We start from the raw sequence: 22,750 nt of genomic DNA on the forward strand, positions 1-22,750 counted from the left end.
ACTGACTTTCCAAAACACAGCCAATAACTTCAGGCGTAAACATAGTCTTACACATGCACTGCTTAATTTCTTCTTCAAGAAGGTCCTCAGGCCTATCCTAATTTACCCAATATCCAGAGACAAAGGAAGAGGTTATTTTAAGGGCCAGAGTCCAAAAAAGAGGCCTGCTTCAGGCACCAGGGCAGCACACAGTGTTCTCAGGTTACGTAACCAGACTATAAAGAGAACAACCAAAGCTTTGAGAGCTGAAGCTACTGAGAGCATTTGAAGATATTCTTTACTCCATAATCTGTGAGAGAGAAAAACAGGTCTTCCAGAAGTATCAACTGCCTGTTGTGGGGATGAAAGCTGTGGGCTCTGTTTTGAGTAGATTTTGCTCATACAAGATACAATCTGTATTAGAGGAGACAGTCCCTTTGGATGAGCCGAAAACTTTCTGCAGGGAAGTCTGGGACTCTCATGCACTTTTTACCTTTGCCACCAAGACACAGTGAGTGATAGTTTGGAGATTTTAGAAAAAAGGAAGGGCACACCTCGACAGAGGTTCCAGCCTAGCAGAATGCTGCTGCCAAAATGAGAACTCACATGAGGCAGACGCAGACGCGGAGTGTGTCACTCCAGTCTTGAAGGAGTCACACTGGCTCTCCTGTTAAAAAACAAAACAAAGCAACAAAACAAAACAAAAACAAAAACTGGTTTTAACACTGTTGTGATGGGCTGGAACAGAGAGATACCATTTGGAAACTGGTATTAATAGGAGTTACTGCCTCCTATTTAGAAGCCTCTGACCATCACTAAAATTCATCTAATTAGCCATAACAAGAGTACTGAAGATAAGCTTAAGTATTATACATTATTTAACTTTTCTTATACCCTAAGCCTAGAATACAAGCTTGATCCTGAAATGTTAAGTCAAAAGACAAATAGAAAAATAAATTTCTTTTGTCTTAGTTTATTTTTTCTGCCACATTTCAGGTTTATATGACAAAAATTGAATGCAACTGGTAAACAGAGTTTAAAATTGAACTACAGTAGGTGAAACAGACTAATAAAGAATACAAGAATAAACCAGAGCAGTCTCATCTCACTTTTAAGTGCTCATTTAAACAAAGTCTGCTTGTACCTAACAACCCACTTATCTACCCTTCCAGCACCTAAATTTGTAATCTTTATACAGGTAAGAACCAACTTTCCCTATTAAAGATCTAACTAGATGTCCAAATATGGAACAGAAGGGAAATTTTTTTTGATTCTGTGAATGGATATTTGCCCTTGGTAAATGGAGTCATATTACTCTATTTTTTAAAAGTTAAAGAAACTTTAACTAGTCTAGTAAAATAACTAACTTGAAGATACATAAATCTTTTAAAGATATTGATAAATTTAGGATATGAATTATGTTTAAGTTATAGGGTGTTTTCCCTAGAGACATCTAGGTTTTTGAAAACATATATTTAGATTCCTCCAACTTCTGTATTTTTTGTGAAAGGGAGATGGTACTAATTGGAAGAGCAAAATGACCAAATACAATGTTGAAAATTTCTAAAACTATTACAACTAGGAGAAATGAATACTACCAATCATACTATGAAAAGCAAAAATCCAACACAACCACTCAAGAACAGTTATTTGCTTTTATGCTATAAATGTGATCAACATCAACATTCTTTATTTAGGCTACATGATCTTGGTTCTCTGAGCTAACTAGGAAAGGTAATAATTCACACTTTCATTAAGGAAACTTCAAATTAAATCCATTCATTCTCATATAAACAAATACCAGAGGGCCTTTTCTATTTTTCACAACTATTTGAAAACCCCAACACACTATCATAGACAGTCAAAAATTTTCTCTCTAACCTATGAGATCACAAATGATCTTTAAAAAATGAAAAATTCTAAAAACTACCTCAATTTTAAAGTACCTAAAATCCAAAATCTAGGTACCATTCAATACTTTCAGTAATACAAAATAAAACCAACTCCAACATGGCTAGATATGTAAGTAAGTGAACAAGTAGAGTCTGAAAGACTGTCAATCTTAATTCATTGCCAATGCAAAATTAAATGGTAATTAAAAGATTAATTTAAAAAGTCATTAAGAAATTAAAAGAATATTTATTTTAAAATAAAATGAAAAAAATTACCTAACTCAAAATTTCCCCTCTGAGAACCTATATGCTTAGTAGGAATGTGTATTTAGACTATTTTTTTCATTTTAAAACAGAAAAACTGGCATTTTTGGAAATAATAACTTTAAACACCCTCTTTAACCAAAGATGCTTGTTAATTTTTTTAAAAAAGAGAGAAATAGCTAGTATATAATTTTTCCCTCAAGTAAGAATAGATCATCACACTCAAATGCCTGTACTTGAAGTTAGAAGAATGTAACAGACATCTGGTATGTCTACTGTATATAGGTATTAGATGCTGAGAACAGAAAACAAAATAATTCATAATCTTAGGCCTGAAGGAGATCACAGTGTACCACAATTAGATTTTTATAATAAATTTTAGAAGATCTACAACACAATGTGACTAAGGAGGTACAGGACAGAAACGGGGCCAATCAGCCCAGTCCAGAAGTCTTCTTAAAAAAAAAAAAGTGTGATTTACTCAGGCTTATATGGATAATCCATTTTTATAACCAGTATCTCAAGGTACTACAAAATTTACCAAACTTTCTGAGACTCACATAACATGTCTCAAATAACTCTGTCAGGGTCAGGCAAGTCAATTAAATGTGCAAAATGGTTTAAGTGTTGGTGTAGATCTTGGCATAAAGGGTGAAGGTGCTGTCAGCTATAGCTGACTTCTCTGTGGGAATGAAAGTTAAATGCTGCCATTTATGTGATAACAACCAACCTAGATTTTTACTTGGAATCTGCCAATTTTTAGCTACGGACTCAACTGAGAAAACCAACAGACTTTACTTGAGCCAAACAATTGTCTGTGGTTTCAGTTGTGCCCATGGGCAACTGGGGTGCAACCTCCAGTGTACACTTTAGATCAGATACTTTCACATAAGTTCTCTCATCTAACTGAAATGTTTCAACTGTCCTTTTCAAAGAGTCGTCGTCTGTTTTTTGGTTTTTTTTTTTTTGGCCGTACCACACAGTTTGTGGGATCTCACTTTCCTGATGAGGGACTGAACTTGTGAATCGGCCCTTGGCAGTGAAAGCTGAGTCCTAATCACTGGACCACCAGAGAATTCCCCTCTTCAAAGAGTCTTAAAGAAGTAGAATTTAGCTACTTAATGAATTGGAAATCCAGGTGGAAATAAATTCATTCTTCAACAACCACAGAATCTCCTAGATAATGTTGTTCTACTCATCTCAGGAAAAACGGAGTGAAAGTCGCTCAGTGGTGTCTGACTCTTTGCAATACCATGGACTATACAGTCCATGGAATTCTCGAGGCCAGAATACTGGAGTGGGTTGGGTAAGATCCCCTTATCCAGGGGATCTTCCCAACTCAGGGATCGAACTCAGGTCTCCTGCACTGCAGGTGGATTCTTTACCAACTAAGCCACAGGAAAAATTGAGGGGTAGATTAAAAAAAGCTTAGAAAATAAAGGAATCTTTACTGTAGTCACTCAGTCGTGTCCGACTCTTTGTGACCACATGGACTGCAGCCTATCAAGCTCCTCCATCCGTGGGATTTTCCAGGCAAGAGTACTGAAGTGGGTTGCAATTTGCTTCTCCAGGGGATCTTTCCAACACAGGGATTGAACCCAGGTCTCCCGCATTGCAGGCAGACACTTTACCGTCTGAGCCACCAGGGAAGCCTGTAAATCAAATCCCTTATGACTATACAGTGAAAGTGAGAAATAGATTTAAGGGACTAGATCTGATTGACAGAGTGCCTGATGAACTATGGACGGAGGTTCCTGACATTGTACAGGAGACAGGGATCAAGACCATCCCCATGGAAAAGAAATGCAAAAAAGCAAAATGGCTGCCTGAGGAGGCCTTACAAATAGCTGTGAAAAGAAGAGAAACGAAAAGCAAAGGAGAAAAGGAAAGATATTCCCATCTGAATGCAGAGTTCCAAAGAATAACAAGGAGAGATAACAAAGCCTTCCTCAGCGATCAATGAAAAGAAATAGAGGAAAACAACAGAATGGGAAAGACTAGAGATCTCTTCAAGAAAATCAGAGATACCAAGGGAACATTTCATGCAAAGATGGGTTCGATAAAGGACAGAAATGGTATGGACCTAACAGAAGCAGAAGCTATTAAGAAGAGGTGGCAAGAATACACAGAAGAACTATACAGAAAAGATCTTCACGACCCAGATAATCACGATGGTGTGATCACTCACCTAGAGCCAGACATCCTGGAATGTGAAGTCAAATGGGCCTTAGGAAGCATCACTATGAACAAAGTTAGTGGAGGTGATGGAATTCCAGTTGAGCTATTTCAAATCCTGAAAGATGATGCTATGAAAGTGCTGCACTCAATATGCCAGCAAATTTGGAAAACTCAGCAGTGGCCACAGGACTGGAAAAGGTCAGTTTTCATTTCAATCTCAAAGAAAGGCAATCCCAAGGAATCCTCAAACTACCACACAATTGCACTCATCTCACATGCTAGTAAAGTAATGCTTAAAATTCTCCTAGCCAGGCTTCAGCAATATGTGAACCGTGAACTTCCAAATGTTCAAGCTGGTTTTAGAAAAGGCAGAGGAACCAGAGATGAAATTGCCAACATCTGCTGGATCATCAAAAAAGCAAGAGAGTTCCAGAAAAACATCTATTTCTGATTTACTGACTATGCCAAAGCCTTGGACTGTGTGGATCACAATAAACTGTGGAAAATGCTGAAAGAGATGGGACTACCAGACCACCTGACCTGCCTCTTGAGAAACCTATATGCAAGTCAGGAACCAACAGTTAGAACTGGACATGGAACAACAGACTGGTTCCAAATAGGGAAAAGAGTAAGTCAAGGCTGTATACTGTCACCCTGCTTATTTAACTTATATACAGAGTACATTATGAGAAACGTCAGGCTGGAAGAAGCACAAGCTGGAATCAAGATTGCTAGGAGAAATATCAATAACCTCAGATATGCAGATAACATCACCCTTATGGCAGAAAGTGAAGAAGAACTATAAAAAGCCTCTTGATGAAAGTGAAAGAGGAGACTGAAAAAGTTGGCTTAAAGCTCAACAATCAGAAAACTACAATCATGGCATCTGGTCCCATCACTTCATGGGAAATAGATGGGGAAACAGTGGAAACAGTGTCAGACTTTATTTTTTTGGGCTCCAAAATCACTGCAGATGGTGATTGCAGCCATGAAATTAAAAGATGCTTACTCTTTGGAAGGAAAGTTATGACCAACCTAGATAGCATATTAAAAAGCAGAGACATTACTTTGCCAACAAAGGTCCATCTAGTCAAGGCTATGGTTTTTCCAGTGGTCATGTATAGATGTGAGAGTTGGACTGTGAAGAAAGCTGAGGACCAAAGAATTGATGCTTTTGAACTGTGGTGTTGGAGAAGACTCTCGAGAGACCCGTGGACTGCAAGGAGATCCAACCAGTCCATCCTAAAGGAGGTTAGTCCTGGGTGTTCATTGGAAGGGCTGATGCTGAAACTCCAATACTGTGGCCACCTCATGCGAAGAGTTGACTCACTGGAAAAGACCCTGATGCTGGGAGGATTTGGGGGCAGAAGAAGGGGACGACAGAAGATGAGATGGCTGGATGGCATCAGCGACTCAATGGACATGAGTTCGAGTAAACTCCGGGAGCTGGTGATGGAGAGGGAGGCTTGGCGTGCTGCGATCCATGGGGTCGCAAAGAGTCGGACACGACTGAGTGACTGAACTGAACTGACTTAGTGTAGTCACTTGATTTGGTCCCCCACCACAATACTGAACAATTATGTCATAACAACTGTAATTATCTGAATCTGATTCCTTCACATGACTGTGAAATCAAATAAATGTTCCCAGTAATTGAAAGAAACAGTCATCTATGGTCTGCCTAGGTAACCAACTTTCAGAGTTCCCTGACCCAGCAGGTTTTATCTATAAGGTTTAACCTAAATCTTCCCTACCCAGCTTAACTCTGTTATCATTTTTTTCTCAGTGGTCATTATCCCTATGATAAAGTAAACATTCAGAGAATGTGTAAGCAGAAAAGAGATAATGAATCAAAGAGAGCTATTATGTTAGGAATACTTTAAAAACAAATTTCTCCATGTTGAAAATGGCATGTGATTTTTTAAAAAATTCATTTTAGTAATTTTACTGATGCAGCAAGTATTACATGATGTTTATTCACACAGAAAAATCTGACTTACATTTGAATGTCTTTATGCTTGGCAATGGAAAACAAAGGCCATGAACACTGAAAATGAATTTCTACACTATGTAATATAGAGATGAAATTGGGTTTTATTAAGCAATCTTTTCAATTCCCTAATGATCTAGGGAATTGGTCCATAGGGTCGCAAAGAGTTGGACATAACTGAGCAACTGAACTGAGCTGAACTGAATGATCTAGGAACAAACCACATAATACTGCAATTCAGAGATGAATTTAAAATTAGTGAAAACTCTACTGGGATACAGAAATGACAAAAAGAAAATCAATCAAAGCTTGGAAATGACGTTTAGTCACAGATATATATTTACTGATATCTATCTATCTACAAAAGGGCTGCCTAAAAGTAACGTGGGCTTCCCTGGTGGCTCAGTGGTAAAAGAATCCACCTCCCAATGCAGGGGACGCAGGTTTGATCCCTGGGTCGGGAAGAGAAGGAAATGGCAACCCACTCCAATATTCTTGCCTGGGAAATCCCATGGACAGAGGGGTCTGGTGGGTTACAGTCCACAGGGTCGAAAAAGAGTTGGACACGACTTTAAACAATAAGAGAAGTAATGCATAAACTTAACACATGTAATATAAATCTATATCTAAAAATCATAGTTTTCAGAGTATATATCTCAACTAATACAAAGAACTTTAATCCACAAGAAGAAAATGCACTGGAGTATCAAACAGTATTTCTTTTTTAATTCTTTCCTGTATGTTAGGCTGGAAAAATAGTATTTCATTTCCTGAGGGAGGTAGTGTAAGAAAGTCTTAAGTTTAAGAAAAAAGCAGCAAGAGGAGCTCCAATAAAGATCATATTCTAACATATATATATGGGATTTAGAAAGATGGTAATGATAACCCTATATGCAAAACAGAAAAAGAAACACAGATGTACAGAACAGACTTTTGGACTCTGTGGGAGAAGGCGAGGGTGGATCGAAACATGTATATTATCTAGGGTGAAACAGATCACCAGCCCAGGTTGGATGCATGAGACAAGTGCTCGGGCCTGGTGCACTGGGAAGACTCAGAGGGACTGGGTAGAGAGGGAGGTGGGAGGGGGGATCAGGATGGGGAATACATGTAAATCCATGGCTGATTCATGTCAATGTATGACAAAACCCACTACAATATTGTAAAGTAATTAGCCTCCAACTAATAAAAATAAATTAAAAAAAAAAGATCATATTCTCAAATAGAAATGAAAGGACTAAAAAAGACCTTTAAATTTAAAGACCGTTTTAAATATAAAGTCACTTTGTTGGTATTTTGCCAGTTTCTTTCACCTGATTTTTAAATTTAACTTTATTAAGAATATTTTTTAATCATACATAAAAGTAGAGAGAAAATTAAATGAACTACTTTAAACCCATCACCCGAGCTTTAACGATTATCACTATTTTGTATTCTTGTTTCATCTACCCTCCCTAATTTATTCTACCCCAATTGAATTAACTTTTATTAGATGAGAAACTGACTGATCTTTAACAGAACATTTAAATAGCATAAATGTACACAAATATCAAGGGCTTCCTGGGTAGCTCAAATAGTAAAGAATCTGCCCACAAAGAGGAAGGCCAGGGTTTGATCCCTGGGTCAGGAAGATCCCCTGTAGAAGGTCATGGAAGCCCACTCCAGTATTTTTGCCTGGAGAATTCCATGGACAGAAGAGCCTGGCAGGCTACAGTCCATAAACTCGCAAAGAGTCAGACACGACTGAGCGACTAACACACACACACAAGTATCATACATATGCACCTACAGAATTATTCCATTACTTAGGTCAGGTGATCCTTTAATTACAGCTTAAATCTCCTTTCCATTTAAAGGCCAATGAAGAACAGTCTTTTTATTAGCAGCAAGTTATTATAAAACCCTTCCAAATTAAGGATTGCTCAGAAATATTTTAACTATACTATGGTTATCAATTTTATAGTTTTGATGAAAAAATCATTCTACCAAAAGCACTAATCTTTTATTTTTTTAATTAAAAAAAATTTTTTTTTCCAGTGGGTTTTATCATACATTGATATGAATCAGCCATAGAGTTACACATATTCCCCATCCTGATCCCCCCTCCCACCTCCCTCTCCACCCGACTCCTCTGGGTCTTCCCGGTGCACCAGGCCCAAGCACTTGACTGATGAATCCCATCTGGGCTGGTGATCTGTTTCACCATAGATAATATACATGCTGTTCTTTTGAAACATCCCACCCTCGCCTTCTCCCACAGAGTTCAAAAGTCTGTTCTGTACTTCTGCGTTTCTTCTTCTGCCCTGCATATAGGGCCATCGTTACCATCTTTCTAAATTCCGTATATATGTGTTAGTATACTGTAATGTTCTTTATCTTTCTGGCTTACTTCACTCTGTATAATGGGCTCCAGTTTCATCCATCTCATTAGAACTGATTCAAATGAATTCTTTTTAATGGCTGAGTAATATTCCATGGTGTATATGTACCACAGCTTCCTTATCCATTCGTCTGCTGATGGGCATCTAGGTTGCTTCCATGTCCTGGCTATTATAAACAGTGCTGCGATGAACATTGGGGTGCACGTGTCTCTTTCAGATCTGGTTTCCTCAGTGTGTATGCCCAGAAGTGGTATTGCTGGTCATATGGCAGTTCTATTTTCAGTTTTTTAAGAAATCTCCACACTGTTTTCCATAATGGCTGTACTAGTTTGCATTCCCACCAACAGTGTAAGAGGGTTCCCTTTTCTCCACACCCTCTCCAGCATTTACTGCTTGTAGACTTTTGGATAGCAGCCATCCTGACTGGCGTGTAATGGTACCTCATTGTGGTTTTGATTTGCATTTCTCTGATAATGAGTAATGTTGAGCATCTTTTCATGTGTTTGTTAGCCATCTGTATGTCTTCTTTGGAGAAATGTCTGTTTAGTTCTTTGGCCCATTTTTTGATTGGGTCATTTATTTTTCTGGAATTGAGCTTCAGGAGTTACTTGTATATTTTTGAGATTAATCCTTTGTCTGTTTCCTCATTTGCTATTATTTTCTCCCAATCTGAGGGCTGTCTTTTCACCTTACTTATAGTTTCCTTTGTTGTGCAAAAGCTTTTAAGTTTCATTAGGTCCCATTTGTTTATTTTTGCTTTTATTTCCAATATTCTGGGAGGTGGGTCATAGATCTTGCTGTGATTCATGTCGGAGAGTGTTTTGCCTATGTTTTCCTCTAGGAGTTTTATAGTTTCTGGTCTTACATTTAGATCTTTAATCCATTTTGAGTTTATTTTTGTGTATGGTGTTAGAAAGTGTTCTAGTTTCATTCTTTTACAAGTCGTTGACCAGTTTTCCCAGCACCACTTGTTAAAGAGGTTGTCTTTTTTTCATTGTATATCCTTGCCTCCTTTGTCAAAGATAAAGTGTCCATAGGTTCGTGGATTTATCTCTGGGCTTTCTATTCTGTTCCATTGATCTATATTTCTGTCTTTGTGCCAGTACCATACTGTCTTGATGACTGTGGCTTTGTAGTAGAGTCTGAAGTCAGGCAGGTTGATTCCTCCAGTTCCATTCTTCTTTCTCAAGATTACTTTGGCTATTCGAGGTTTTTTTTCCATACAAATTGTGAAATTATTTGTTCTAGTTCTGTAAAAAATACCGTTGGTAGCTTGATAGGGATTGCATTGAATCTATAGATTGCTTTGGGTAGAATAGCCATCTTGACAATATTGATTCTTTCAATCCACGAACACGGTATGTTTCTCCATTTCTTTGTGTCCTCTTTGATTTCTTTCATCAGTGTTTTATAGTTTTCTATGTATAGGTCTTTTGTTTCTTTAGGTAGATATACTCCTAAGTATTTTATTCTTTTTGTTGCAATGGTGAATGGTATTGTTTCCTTAATTTCTCTTTCTGTTTTTTCATTGCTAGTATATAGGAATGCAAGAGATTTCTGTGTGTTAATTTTATATCCTGCAACTTTACTATATTCATTGATTAGCTCTAGTAATTTTCTGGAAGAGTCTTTAGGGTTTTCTATGTAGAGGATCATGTCATCTGCAAACAGCGAGAGTTTCACTTCTTCTTTTCCTATCTGGATTCGTTTTACTTCTTTTTCTGCTCTGACTGCTGTGGCCAAAACTTCCAACACTATGTTGAATAGCAGTGGTGAGAGTGGGCATCCTTGTCTTGTTCCTGATTTCAGAGGAAATCAAAAGCACTAATCTTTTAGTATGGTAGGACTGGCTTAGTATTACTATGCATTAATACACTCAGGAAATCCGAGTTAACATGTAGGCTGATATGTTGGGCGGAACAAAATAAAACAGTGTAAACATGTGAGAACATTTTTAAACTAGGGACGCCATCAACAATAGGTCAGTTTAAAAAAAGAATAGCTTAAATCAGTTAAAGAAGCAAACTAATAAAATATTTCTACCTAAGGATCAATGAATCTATTCCAAAGTAGTTCTCCCTAAAAGACAACTATCCCCCAAAAAAAGAAAAACCAAAAAATCTCCAGAACAAACCTGAAATGAACACAATCAAACTGTATTATGCCTTTCCCCCATTCTTTCCCCAAATAATGCCTTTTAAATGCAAATGTAGGGGTACTCTTTTTCCCCCTTCTGGTGCCTATGTCAGAAGCTTTCTCTATCTCCTTTATACTTTAATAAAACTTTATTACACAAAAGCTCTGAGCGATCCAGCCTCGTCTCTGGCCCCGGACTGAATTCATCTCCTCCGGAGGCCAAGAATCCCGCGTCTCATCGTTCGGCAACAACCTTTCATCTTGGGGGCTCGTCTGGGATCCTTCAGGACATGATGGGCCTGATAATCTATGTGAGCCTACTTCTGCTGACTCCAGAAATCCTGAGTCTGCCGTTTGATCCTCAAGACAATGTCGTCCTGTCCTGGGCTCACTCCTATGCTGCATTCCACAATCGGTCTAACTGCTGGGTCTGCGGAGCACTCCCCTCTTCATCAGTGGAAGGCATCCCATGGTGGACATCTCCACTTCAAGGAAAGGACTTTCTCCAAGTCTGCAAATACCTTCAACAATCGCATGTGATGCCTCTTCTTAAACTGATGACATCTAACAACCTTAAAATGGACTGATGTAACTATGGACATAATGTGACTTTTCATTTTGATTTTAACTTGGTTTAATGACTATTAAATGTAACTGTAACTAATGTAACTGTATAATGGGGTTTTCTAATCGTCTAAAAGCTTTTAATTTACAAATAGTTGTCCGAGCTCCTATGAGTGCCACAGCCTCCTCCAACTATTACTTGGAGCCCCTGGATCAGACATCCTCACTATGAGGATTAGGAGAATATGTTGCCTCACCAATTTAGGGACAACGCCCCTTGTCAGCTCGGAAGCAGTTATGGAATGAGAACAACGCCCCTTTTCCCTAGGCAACATAATTCTCCTAAAAGAAAAGGGAGGAATGAGATAGTCATTTCCTAGGCAGGTTGATAAGAAGTCTAGGGGTCCCCAAGAAGAGAGAGGTCTGGGATATTTAAGGAGGAAGAAAGGACAAACTTTTTTACTTTTTTTCCTCTACATTCCTTAGGATTATATAACAATACTATATCCTGCCTGAAGACAGTCTTTGGATTAAACCCTCTGGCTAATTCTGTTATCTTAAAACAAATTATGGGAGTAGGTCTGGTCTTTACAAGGATGTATCCTGCCTGAGGACAATCTTTGGATTAAACCTTCTGGCCAACTCTGTTATCTTAAAATGTAAATTATGGGAGTGGGTCTGGTGAGGTCTCTGCAGCCTCCAGACATTCTTTGGATTCATTGGAGAGTATATAACTCCATTGCTAATACTAGCGAAGGGGGTACTCTTTTGCCCCCTTCTGATGCCTATGTCAGAAGCTTTCTCTATCTCCTTTATACTTTAATAAAACTTTATTACACACACACATACCAAAAAAGCAAATGTAGTAAAACTTACTTATCAAAATGAGACTTTTCTCATTCACAATAACCACTCCATAGCAATATATACTTACTCCAATAATGCATGATTCAAAACATATCTGAAATTGTTTCAAAATTACTTTCAGAGTCTACAGCACGTTGTTCTAGATATATATCTCCCTGGTGATATGTTTTCATCAACAAATGATGAATTTAATTTAAGATGGTGGGGAGGCAGTTATTGAGAGCAACCTGTGATTAAAAGGGAAATTCAAGCTGGGTTAAAAAAACAGGTGAGTGCTGAGAGCTTCTCTGGTGGTCTAGTGGTTAAGAATCCACCGTGCAACGCAGGGGACACCGGTTTGATCCCTGGTCTGGGCAGATCCCACAGGCCTCAGAGCAACTAACTTGAGCACCACAACTACTGAGCCCATGCACTACAACTACTCAAGCCTCCGTGCCTAGAGCCCATGCTTTCCAACAAGAAAAGCCACTGCAATGAGGAGTCCACGGACCACAACCAGAGTACAGCTCCCACTCACAGCAACTAGAGAAAGCCCATGCACAGCAATAAGACCCAGCACAGCCAAAAATTTAAAAAAATAAATATTAAAAAGCAAAACAGGTGTGACTTGAAGCAATGAAGTAGATTTTCTTGTGGGTTTATGAACTGGCTATGAAAATAATTCCAAAAGAATTACTAAAATTCTAAGAAATAGCCATATTACAGTAATTTTTTTCTAATCAGGTGACTTTATGAAGGATAATATGTATTTGGAAGCATATCTTCTTATGGACATTCTTTTATAAAAATAGTCTTTTGACCCATTTTATATGTGTTTAATTTTGCAAGTCACTTCAAATCTCTTCTGGGGGTTTACATAAAAGTAAATTTTATTGCTTTGTATGTAACAAACCTTCTAGCTATGCAAACTGATTCAACCACAGGCCCTGTCAAGTACAGCTTATTCTAACTGGATCTTTGATACAAATCACTGATTGTACTTGAGTACTAAATTATCACTTCTTATCTTCATAATTCTTTTTTGGGTTGAGTCCTCATAATATATTCTTATTAAATTTTTGTTTTGCTTGTTTTTATGAGGGTATTTTCCAACTTACTTTTACTGATAAATCTATCAACTAGTATCCTTGTTTTTTTCTTTTATGGAAAGGGATCATCTCTTTTTGGAGAAAGGTTTCCCTCACTCCTTTTATCCGTTACCCTAGTTTCTCTATTTACTCAGCTTATCCCTCTTTTCTACTGTTTCAGAAGAAATAAGGAACAGAAAACCACCTTCAAAAGTTCTTTTGAGAAAAAAAAAATTTCTCAGGGGAGAAATGAATGCACTTTACTTATCAAACTACATCTATTTTTATATTACTTTAATCTTCAACTCTGTATATTTGATCCATTCGCAAACTGATACATCCCTCATGAAGAAGGCGACACACATAGGTTAATAAAACTTTCACTGACATGGAGGCTCTCATTCACTAACACAAAAACCTCTTGCACATGGAGAATCTGTCTGGAGGGCTGTGTGTGCTGCATGCTAAGTCGCTTCAGTCATGTCTGACTCTGTGACCTCATGGATTGCAGCCTGTCAGGCCCCTTTGCCCATGGGATTCTCCAGGCAAGAACGCTATGTGTGGGTTGCCATGCCCTCCTCCAGGGAATCCTCCCAACTCAGGGATCAAACCCGTGTCTCTTATGTCTCCTGTACCGGCAGGCGGGTTCCTCACCACTAGCATCACCTGGGAAGCACCCCAGAAGAGACACAGAAGTTGTTGTTTAGCTGCTAAGCTGGGTTCAACTTTTCTGCGACCCTATGGACTGGAGTTAGGTAATAATGTGCAAGTTCTGTTTTCCAAGTTATGAGAAGGATGCTCTGACTATCTCATGACCTAGGATAACAAGAATTTCTCTGCCCTTTTTGATCATCTTCCTTGTGGTTATCTTCCTTGGTTTATAAAAACAGAACTTTTTTTTTTTTTTTTTAAGAAATGCATTTCTTTAAGAGACCCTGTTGTCACACTAAGAACGTCAGATTCATCCAGTTTATACCCATCCACAATTAAGTTCAACTCAGCTGATGTTTCATATTCATTTCATTCAGCACTATTGCAAAGAACCTTATCTTTCTTTAAGGAGAGGTGCTGAAGCACAGACAAGTTTACATTGTCATACGTTTCACTTTTTTAAAAAGTGCTCTCCCTGCAAATATGGTCAAATGATTGACAAGAATGTTAAGTCCACTTAGCAAGGAAACAGCAGTCTTTAGTGGTGTTAAAACTAGATGTCCACATGTGAAAGAATGAAGTTGGACCCTTACCTTATACCACACACAAAAAATAACTCAAAATAGATCAAAGATCTAAATGTTAAGAACTAAAAATATAAAACATTTAGGACGTTTTCATTATACTGTATTTGGCAATGATTTTTGGATGTGAAAGCAGCAAAGTCACAGGCAACAGAAGAAAAAACAGGTAAGTTAGTCTTCACCAAAATTAAAAACTTTTCTGCTTCAAAAGACACTATCAAGAGAGTGAAAAAACAACACACAGAATGAGAGACAATATTTGTAAATCATATACCTGAGAAGGGATTAACATCCAGAATATTTAAACAGCTCCTACAACTCAACAGCAAAACAAACAACCTATTTAAAAATTGGACAAAGAACTTTAGATATTTCTCCAAATAAGGTATACAAATGGCTAATGAGCACATGAAAGATGCTCAACATTACCAATCATTAGGAAAATGCAAATTAAAACCACAATGAGATACCAACTCACACCCATTGAGAGCTATTATCAAAATAAAAACAACAGAAACTTGAAAATAACAGGTTTTGGTAAGCATGTAGAGAAACTGGAACCCTCTTGCATGGCTGATGGCAATGTAAAATGGTGCAATCACTGTGAAAAACAATGTGGCAGTTCTCCCAAAAGTTATACATAGAATTACCATATGATTCAGCAATTCCATCCCAGGGTATAGACCGAGAATAACTGAAGGCAAGGACTTAAGCAGATACTTGTACACCATTGCTCATAGGAGCATTAGTCACAGATTGCAAAGATGGAAGCAACCAAAGTATCCACTGACAGTGGATAACAAAATGTGGTAAATAAAAATAAGGGAACATTATTCAGCCTCAAAAAGGAACGAAATTCTGAGATATGATAAAACATGGATGAAATTTGAAAACATTATGCTAGGAGATATAAGCTAGACATAAAAAGACAAATATTCTATGACTCTACTATGTATATTAAACATCTAGAATAGGTAAGTTCACAGATACATAAAGTAAATTAGAGGTTACAGTGGTTGTTTGATGGGTACAGGGCTTCCCTGATAGCTCAGCTCATAAAGAATCTGCCTGCAATGCAGGAGACCCTGGTTTGATTCCTGGGTTGGAAGATGCACTGGAGAAGGGATAAGCTACCCACTCCAGTATTCTTGGACTTCCCTGGTGACTCAGCTGGTGAAGAATCCGTCTCCAATGTGGGAGACCTGGATTCGATTCCTGGGTTGGGAAGATCCCCTGGAGAAGGGAAAGGCTACCCACTCCAGTATTCTGGCCTGGAGAATTCCATGGACTGTATAGTCCATGGGATCACAAAGAATCGGACACAACTGAGAGACTTTCACAATGGGTACAGAATTTCTGTTTGGGATGATGAAAAAGTTCTGGAAATGGATAGTGGTGAAGGTTGCACAACACTGTGGATGTATTTAATGCCACTCAATTATACGATTAGAAATGAAAAAACAGCAGTTATGTTATGAATATTTTACCACAGTTTAAACAAAGGGAGGGAAAATGTGCTCTACCCTGTTTGAGATGTCTTGAGGGACAGTCCACCAGTATTATATAATACTTCTTACTTTAGAATTCTTTTCCTCACCCCTTTAAATACTTCTAATGCCAATAAGCTTGGTAAGAATACACAACTGCTGACAGAAACATGATCTGAGTGCCCTGGACTTTAGTCCAAGCAAATACACCAAGCAAAAAATGTTCATTTAAATGTCAAGTGAGTTGAGTCAACTCCAGTAACAATTAAACAAGATCAGAGAGCATCTACTATGCCTGAGAGGATAGGATAAGAAACCAAAAGTCCTGAGATGCTTCTGCAAGTAGCAGGATAATCTTCTGATTTACCGAGACCAATAACTAGTTTCTCTTTATTTCTTCCCTGATGCTCCTAATAGTTTTTTATTCTATCTTCCTTCCCCACTTTAGGCTTGTTAATGCAAAGTGCTTAGGTATACGAGATTATTAAATTTCACCCCCAGCAGTTCATGATATGGTGTAGACAGGAGAGGAGGTCAGAAAAATTCAAAAGGAAAGAGTTTAAAACATATTTTCAATCCCTCCCAAGATTTTTTAATTGGGGAAAAAAAAGCACAATTTTAGAATTTTAACAATAGAATATAGTACTCTGAAGCTTCATTCCCTTAAGATTGCGTCTATCAATAAAAATTAAAGAAAAATTGGATAAAACTATAGCACTCCCCCCTTGTCTTCGATGGATTCATTCCAAGACCCCAACTGGACGCCTGCAACTGCAGACAGTATCAAAGCTTACATATACTATTTTTTTCCCTATACATACATACCTCTGATAAAGTTTATAAATTAGTCACAGTAAGAGATGAACAATGATAATAAAATAGAACAATTATACCAATATACTATAATAAAAGTTACATGGTTCTTCTTTCTCAAAATATGTACAAATTTAATGCCTTTTCCATCTTAACTAAGCACTCATCACACAAACAGTAGCCAAAGTTTTCATGATTTTCTAGTTCCTTTTACACAATTTCATGAACAGAATATTCATTCTTACTATAGACCTTAGTAACCTTAGCATATGATTTTTTTTTCCTTATTGAGAACTTTGTCTTTTTCTTTTTTTTTGAGAACTTTTTCATTTAAAGGTTTCTCTTCAGCATATATGCACTGCCATATATTACTCGTCATATTACTCTTGCTCTTTGGGGCCACTAATAAAAAATAAAGGTCACTTGAACACAAGCACTGTGACATCATGACAGCTGATCTAATAACTGAGAGGGCTACTAAGTGACTAACAGGGAGGACACTCTGGACAGAGGGATGATTCATATTCTGGGTGGGATGAAACAATAAAGTACAAGATTCCATGAAGCTACTCAGAATAACGTGCAATTTAAAACTTACGAATTATCATTACCATCTTTCTAAATTCCATATATATGTGTTAGTATGCTGTAATGTTCTTTATCTTTCTGGCTTACTTCACTCTGTATAATGGGCTCCAGTTTCATCTATCTCATTAGAACTGATTCAAATGAATTCTTTTTAATGGCTGAGTAATATTCCATGGTTCGGGATGGGGAATACATGTAACTCCATGGCTGATTCATGTCAATGTATGACAAAACCCACTGCAATGCTGTGAAGTAATTAGCCTCCAACTAAAAAAAATAAATGAAAAAAAAAAAAAAAACCTTACGGATTGTTTATTTCTGCAATTTTCCATTTAAATATTTTCAGACCACAGCTGACTGTAGGTAAATGAAACCATCAAAAGTGAAACTGTTGATAAAGGGGCGACTATTGTATCTGGTCCCATCACCTCATGGGAAATAGATGGGGACATTACTTTGCCAACAAAGGTCCATCTAGTCAAAGCTATGGTTTTTCCAGTAGTCATGTATGGATGTGAGAGTTGGACTGTGAAGAAAGCTGAGTGCCGAAAAATTGATGCTTTTGAACTGTGGTGTTGGAGAAGACTCTCGAGAGACCCGTGGACTGCAAGGAGATCCAACCAGTCCATCCTAAAGGAGGTCAGTCCTGGGTGTTCATTGGAAGGGCTGATGCTGAAGCTGAAACTCCAATACTGTGGCGACCTCATGCGAAGAGTTGACTCACTGGAAAAGATCCTGATGCGGGGAGGGATTAGGGGCAGGAGGAGAAGGGGACGACAGAAGATGAGATGGCTGGATGGCATCAGCGACTCGATGGACATGAGTTTGAGTAAACTCCAGGAGTTGGTGATGGACAGGGAGGCCTGAAGTGCTGCAATTCATGGGGTCGCAAAGAGTCGGACACGACTGAGCAACTGAACTCAACTGTATCTGTGGTTTAAGGATGTGGACTACATTTAGATGCCAGAGCAAGATAGATTTTGCTTTAGGGAAAATTCCCATTTTGGGGGAAAAAAGAAGGCTTTTATCTTTTATGTTTATGAACTTTTTTCTATTATTAAGTTCTTATCAAGAGATGAGTAAATAATTTCTGTAGCTCTGATAGCTGGGAGCAGCAAAAGAAATGGAAACTGACTTGGTTTTAAATTTTAGCTAGGAGGTGCAGTGGTAAAGAATCCACCTGCCAATGCAAGAGCCGAGGGTTCATTCCCTCGGTCTGGAAAACCCTTTGGAATAGAAAATGGCAACCCCCTCCAGTATTCTTGCCTGGAAAATTCCATGGACAGAGGAGTTTAGTGGGCTACAGTCCATGGGGTCATAAAGAGTCAAACACAGGGGAGGAGCAAAGATAGCAGAGAAGTAGGACGGGGAGACCACTTTCTCTCCTACAAATTCATCAAAAGAATAACTGAACGCAGAGCAAATGTCACAAAACAACTTCTGGTCGCTAGCTGAGGTCATCAGGTGCCCAGAAAAGCAGCCCATTGTCTTCGAAAGGAGGTAGAACAAAATATAAAAAATAAAAAGTGAGACAAAAGAGCTAAGGACGGAGATCCGTCCCAGGAAGGGAGTCTTAATAGAGGACATTTCCAGACACCGGGAAACCCTCGCACTGGCGGGCCTGGGGGAAGTGTTTGAATCTCGGAGGGCAACCTGACTGGGAGAGAAACAATAAATAAAACCCACAGATTAGAAGCCTAAAAGCAACTCCCAGCAGAAAAGTACCCCAGACACCCGCATCCGCCACCAGCAAGTGGGGGCAGAACGGAGAAGAGCAGGCAGCATTGCATGGGGTAAGGCCCGGACCTCAGTGCCCTGAAGAATCAGACACAACTGAGCAACTGAGTGTGTACACGTGTGAGTCAATGTACAAGCTTCATACAAGTCATCTTACCTGTTGACTCTGGGGCCTTATTTGTAAAATGGAGCTTTGTTATCACTGTTTAGTCACTAAGTCAAGTCTGGCTCTTTAGCAACTCCCTGGGTTGCAGCCACCAGGCTCCTCTATCCATGGAATTTTCCAGGCAAGAATACTGGAGTGGATTACCATTTCCTTCTCCAGGGGATCTTCCAGACTAAGGAACTGAACCCGCAGCTTCTGCACCAGTAGGCAGATTCTTTACCTAGTGATTCCTATCTCAGAGGGCTGATGTGAGAATTAAAAGGTACACTGTACATAAAGTACATTTCATAGCTCCTAATGAAAGTGAAAGTGATTAGTGGCTGAGTTGTGTTTGACTCTTTGTGACCCTATGGACTGTAGCCCACCAGGCTCCTCTGCCCATGGGATTCTCCAGGCAAGGATATTGGAGTGAGTTGCCATGCCCTTCTGCAGGGGATATTCCTGACCCAGGGATCAAACCTGGGTCTCCTGCATTGCAGGCAGATTCTTTACCGTCTGAGACACCAAGGAAGCCCAAGGGTGACTTTATATTTGTGAAGGGCATTAAGTAAAATACTAGTGAACCTTCCCCCACACCTCACTGCTACCCAAAAATGTTGTGCTACTCTCCCTTGGGGTAAATTTCTGAAAACAATTCTACATATATAATTTTGATGTTAATTCCATGGAACTTACTGTATGTTTAAGTTTTTCATGCAACCCAAAAGTCAACTAGTTCTTTCCACTTAAAAGAGTCTTACTGTTTCAAAAACGCAAATAACTCCCCTTGTACTTATGATACCTCTGTCCTAAAGTAAAAATTTTAAATTTAAGTAAGAACCTTTTCACAGAAATCTATTTCTTCAGCATGATCCTGCTAAGAAATAACCCTTCACTGAAAACACTGCTTAATTTCTATGGAAACATAATCTGATGCCAAATACTTTGTCATTAAGAGTCTACTCAGAAAAGAACTTTAACTTTCTATTTTTTGTGATCATTGGCAATACTTAAGAAGAAAATTCAAAAGAGTGATTAAATATTCCACTGTCAACTGTTTAGCATTCCAGGTTTCCCCACAATATAGAGGAATACAAATGAGTTTAATTAATATTGATACTTTTCTCCTTAGAGTTTCCCTTATGCTCAAGTTCAGTAAATTAACATTTTGGTATCACCAATCAGAGCAAGAAAACTACTTTCCCTGCATTTATCATTTTACATATATTCATTATTCCATTCAAACCTTATACCAATAGTTCATCCTTATAACCCTGCCCTGTTTTTGGATTAAATGAAGAGGTTAAGTAACATGCTAGCAGCCAAGAGCTAGTACAAGGCAGAGCTGGGATCCAGATCCAGGTCTACCACACTCTTCTTTCTCTTACCACAGAGCCTCAAAGGTAAAGATGAAAAACAAGACTGGGTCTGAGCTCAGAGTACATGGAACTTACCCTTCAAAACAGAAAAAGAGCTATCCTGGTTTGTTGTTTTTTTTTTTAATTACTTTTTTACACCAAGATTACACTCACTTAACAGCTAGTGACTAGCATTTTGCTTGTTAAAGAAACCATGTTTTGGAGATTAGCAGTCTGTCAGAAAGAGATGATCTATTACCATTAGGAGGTGATCTTAAGTACATTATGTGACTCAGTTAATCATAAAATATTTTCTCGTTTGAAACCTCAGCAATAAATTTCTAGGTGTAATATTATAAAACTAAGTAACAAAATACTAACAGTAATGGAAACCCCACGTCTGTTTATGCCTATATGCCACTTGAAAAATGAACAAGAACTAAACCTTAAAAACTCAAATCCTCCTTTTGTTTTCTATTTTCACTCTTCTGCCCACTGTTAGTAACAACAAATTCTGCAACATAACATTTTTAGGAGTCCTGTATGCAAACAAAATCAAAGAAACACAATTAACAATTAGTACAGATTGGTCCCTTCATTCTATGGAGAGGGACTAATGTGGTTATAAACAACTTTCTTGCTCTCTCACAAGTTCAAAAACCTAATCTTAGGTCAACTATCAAGATCTTTCCGGGCTTGGTTTGTCCTGGAGAATGCACTTTCAAGTCTGATCCATCAGTGTGTCTCACTGAAGCACAAAAAGGCTAAACATTACTCTCAGATAAAGACCACAAACACAAATTCCGAGGTCTAGAAAGGACCTACAGTAGACAACTTAATAAAACAGGAAACCAGAACATAGTCCATCACTTGTTGGGAACGAAGCTAACATACAAGACTAAGTACGACACTTGCTCCTTGGAAGAAAAGCTATGACCCACCTAGACAGCATAGTAAGAAGCAGAGACATTACTTTGCCACGAAGGTCCGTCTAGTCAAAGCTATGGTTTTTCCAGTAGTCATGTATGGATGTGAGAGTTGGACCATTAAAGAAAGCTGAGCACCGAAGAATTGATGCTTTTGAACTGTGGTGTGGAGAAGACTCTTGGAGTCCCAGGGACTCCAGTCCTTGGACTGGAGATCCAACCAGTCAATCCTAAAGGAAAGCAGTCGCAAATGTTCACTGGAAGGACTGATGCTTCAATACTTTGGCCACCTGATGAGAAAAACTAACTCACTGGAAAAGACCCTGATGTTAGGAAAGATTGAAGGCAGGAGGAGAAGGGGACAACAGAGGATGGGATGGTTGGATGGCATCACCGACTCGATGGACCTGAGTTTGAGCAAGATCTGGAAGTTGGTGATGGACAGGGAAGCCCGGCATGCCGCAGTCCATGGGGCTGCAAAGAGTCAGAAATGACTAAGCAACTGAACTGAAGTATGACCTAGATTCTAAACACTGACTTTTGTATACATTTAATCTGTATTTAGTAGACAAACTGGTTATACTATAATTAATGTACATAATTCCATTAGAGAAATAAAGTGTTAACCTAGAGTACTGCAGAGATGAAGTTTTAAATAAATACCAATACTGGCATTAATTCTATAGGCAGGTTTCAGGATTAAAACTGATTCAGGTCCAAAAGTTCTCTGCTTGCAAGTTTTAATTTTTATCTATACAAAAATGTCAATCTTACACAGAAATCCTCCAAATAAACTTAATAAAAACAAAAAAATGTATAGCTTGCTTTAATTACAAGGATAGCTGATGATAAAGGGATCTTTTCATAAAAAAAAAACTATGTGAGGTATGAGGCTGACATTGGGATGAGATGAAGACAGTGAAGTTCCCATCAGAATGGATTGTTACTGAACACTGTGATTCACTTCACTCAATGAATAAATGTACCAAACTCTAAGCAAAATCATGAAATTTTTGAAAATTAATATAAGGCCATCTGGCCACCTGATGCAAAAAGCCAACTCATTGGAAAAGATCCTGATGCTGGGAAAGATGAAAGGCAAAAGGAGAAGGGGGCAGAAGAGGAGGAGATGGTTAGATAGTA

At 38.4% G+C, this 22,750-nt stretch overlaps 1 protein-coding gene across 3 annotated transcripts in view; it reads right to left on the bottom strand.

The window, feature by feature from the left end:
* Positions 1-22,750, bottom strand: part of NT5C2 (5'-nucleotidase, cytosolic II) — a 101,944-nt gene that overhangs the window by 20,251 nt on the left and 58,943 nt on the right. Inside the window, exon 1 of one of the 3 annotated variants that reach the window (XM_065923248.1) lies at positions 586-619. The exons of the other annotated variants lie outside the window; for them this stretch is intronic. The gene's annotated coding sequence lies outside the window, so the exon portion shown is untranslated. Of the gene's footprint in view, positions 1-585; positions 620-22,750 lie in introns of those variants that run through there. 3 annotated transcript variants of the gene reach the window in all.

Source organism: Muntiacus reevesi, chromosome 2 (genome assembly GCF_963930625.1).
Source record: "Muntiacus reevesi chromosome 2, mMunRee1.1, whole genome shotgun sequence".
NCBI lineage: Eukaryota > Metazoa > Chordata > Mammalia > Artiodactyla > Cervidae > Muntiacus > Muntiacus reevesi.